The sequence below is a fragment of the Ixodes scapularis genome, unplaced genomic scaffold (genome assembly GCF_016920785.2).
Source record: "Ixodes scapularis isolate PalLabHiFi unplaced genomic scaffold, ASM1692078v2 PGA_scaffold6__148_contigs__length_123643588, whole genome shotgun sequence".
Lineage (NCBI taxonomy): Eukaryota > Metazoa > Arthropoda > Arachnida > Ixodida > Ixodidae > Ixodes > Ixodes scapularis.
The window spans coordinates 123017414-123020531 of NW_024609881.1; the positions used below are offsets into that span (position 1 = coordinate 123017414).

General features: G+C 46.5%; 1 non-coding gene across 1 annotated transcript; it reads right to left on the bottom strand.

Annotated features, from left to right (window-relative positions):
- Positions 1 to 230: 230 nt before the first annotated feature.
- LOC8030618 lies at positions 231 to 333 on the bottom strand. Its single transcript, XR_003918969.2, has one exon. It is a non-coding gene; the product is annotated as a U6 spliceosomal RNA (small nuclear RNA).
- Between the last annotated feature and the right edge of the window lie 2785 nt (positions 334 to 3118).

Here is a 3118-nt window from a genome sequence, read left to right on the forward strand (position 1 = left end):
GACTTTCGTCGAATTTTACGATGTAGACAATTCGAAAAATCGAAATCTTTCGAACCTTTCGAACCGCTTGATTCGATCATCGAAACTTCGAATCGAAAAAGTTCGCGGCATCCCTAAACAAAATTACGTCTATGCGCAAACATGTTCATTATAAAAAAAAAAAAAAAAGAAATTTGACAGAAACAACTTAATTTTGCAAGTTAGGGTTTTCCATATTGTTAACATCGTCAAAAAATGTGGAACGCTTCACGATTTTGCGTGTCATCCTTGCGCAGGGGCCATGCTAATCTTCTCTGTATCGTTCCAATTTTAGTATATGTACTTTGGAAGTACAAAACCCTACCGTGCACTTCGGCTATTTATGCCCCCACCACACGGGCACCGTTTTGTTCGGTGACCATTGTCAAACATTCTGCAGTCTACCGCTCCTGTTTCTATATATCTAATATAAAATAAGTTCTTAGCAAACAAGCATGCGATTTCATATATTTCTTTATTTGGATATTATTTTATTTGCACGTTTATGTAGGAATTTAGATTTTATATACCTTATTTTGCTCCCTTTGTCGCCCGCCGTAAGGAGCCTCTACCGCACAGCACCAGGAGCCATATTTTCTCCCTAGGTGGCGCAACGTTCCACCAAATTTAAAGATTTCAACCTATGCTTCAACCGTATGAATGCCTGCGACTGGCGGCTCTGTGCTGGCATGGTGCTGGCCCAGCTGATCTCTATGATGAAGCCTAAAGTCAGATTTGTGTTATATCACAGCTTCTGAAGCCACCGTGTCTGTAACACACTATACTCCGCGACAACTTTTCTTGGCAATGCAGTGGAAGGTAGAGGCCCGCGTCCCCTCTCCCGTTTTGAGTGTGCGCGGGCTCTCCTCCTCTCCCTGAAATGGGGGAGGAGGAGAGCCCGCGCACACTCAAAATGGGAGAGGGGACGCGGGCCTGTACCTTCCACTGCATTGCCAAGAAAACTTGTCGCGGAGTACACAAACGTTACTTCATTTGTAACCTCAGTTCGCCGTGGTATGTGACGTTCATTTCTAGGCTCACTTCCTTGACCTTCCTCATGCAAGCGCGCGCGTTGCTCAGGGGCAGAGAAGGGAGCTCTGAATCTGTAAGGGTAAAGCAGAGGGGTAAAGAACGAAAGTCTAGAACAACTTACGTTACACTTTCCTTTTGCGCTTTGTTTATATATCAATAAAAATTGTGAATCTTCTCTTTGTTTCGTTTTATCCTCAATTTTGCTTGGTCTGCAAGCTGAAACTGAAAGAGGAAATTTATGAACACAACAAACCGAGGCTCTGTTAACACATTTACTATCCTGTACTCTTTAAACACCTACTAATTGTATTGCACCAATTAAGCTGAAATAATTTCCACTCCAAGTTATATATTTTGATTAATTCCAAACATATGTGTCAAAGTTGAAAACATAAAAATCGACTGTATCAGAACTCAACGCATCAAATGGAAATTAGAAAGAGTAAACCTTTTTGGGGTTATTGTTTCCTGTCAACGCTTACTTTTATGAACATGGTCCTACTCAGATTTTTTTAACATTAAGTTCTTTTTCGACCGTCGCGAGCGTGGCTGTCTTGATTTAAAAAAAACACAGCAACCCTTTCGCATTGACAGAGCAATTCGAAAATAATTACAATATTTTATATATAAACCTTTGGCGATAACTTTTTCTTACAATATTTTGCCACCAAGGGGAGAGGCACAACGACGCATGCGCGTCGGTTCTCCTGCAAGAACGACGGTCACTTCCCTCAATGCTTGGATAAAAATGTCGTACCATTTTTATTCACACGATCACCAGCGACCTCCGCGCTTCCCAGTGCCCCGTTGTCCGGCAGCACCACGGAGTGAATTTTACGACAGTGTGAAATGCGGGACATTTGAAGATTTGGGAATTTCTCGCGGGACGCGGGACGCGGGACACGAGCCCTCAATGCGGAACGGGTGGTCAACCTAACATAAGCGCGAGCGGAGCCAGTGCGACAAGCACGAGTATGCTTTCTCTCTCAACACATTCAAAATAAATAGTGAATCATCTGAAATCGTGGAGAATATAATTGCAATTTGGCGGTTTGACATGATCATTAAAAACTTTCAGCCTTTCCACTCTGGTGAGGAAGGAAGACCAGAGAAGCTGTACTATGGTGGGGCGACCTCAAGGACGACTTCTTGGGTGACATCAAGGACGACGCTTAGAGGACCACGTCTAGGACGACATCTCGGGCGACCTCAAGGACGACGTCTAGGAAGACCTTAAGGACGACTTCTCGGACGACCTCAAACACGACGTTTAGGACGACCTCGAGGACACCACCAAGGACGACCTCAGGGACTGCCTCAAGGACGACATCTAGGGCGACGCCTAGAGAAATTCAGCCTTTCCACTCTGGTGAAAACCAGAGCTGGAAAGGTTGCCGCCATCTATAAGCGAGGCCGGTAAACCGGTTGTCTGGTTGCCGCCGTCACTCATAGATGGCGGTAGCTGCCCAGGGTTTCGCGTCGACATTTCTTTGCGGGGGACACTATCCTGAAAAAACTAGCCCTTAACAGTTCCGCTGTAAAAAGGACTTGCGATTCCTGTGAAGCCGAAGTGGCGGACAGGCACTCACGAGACACTGACCCATAATGCAACTCGGCAGGGACGATTGGGACGATTATCCAAAGCATTGGGATCCACGGTTAGACAAACGGATCTAGAGCGGCTTCAGGACGGTCAGGTGCGAATGCGGGCTCTAAATTGGGTCACTTTCACACTTATATGGCGAGAAAAGTCCACATGACCGGCATCGCGCCGCTCCAGCTGACCGAAACATCGAGACGCTTGGGAACATCCAGAGGGCGCTTCCGTCGCAAACCGGAAATTAGAGGTGGGGTAAGTAGGGTTTTTTGGAAGAGAGAGGGAAGAGAATGGCGGCCCTTTTTCCCAGATACGGGGGCTTTAGAGTGAACGAGTGTGTTTCGGATCCTGGCCGCTGCAAAAGCTGTGCGCTGACGTCCAGGTTCCCCGAGAAATGGCTCTTTAATGCTCTGTGCTACCAGATCCTCGCGCTCCAAATCTGCGACCGGGCACGCTGTGGCTCCGTTGTCG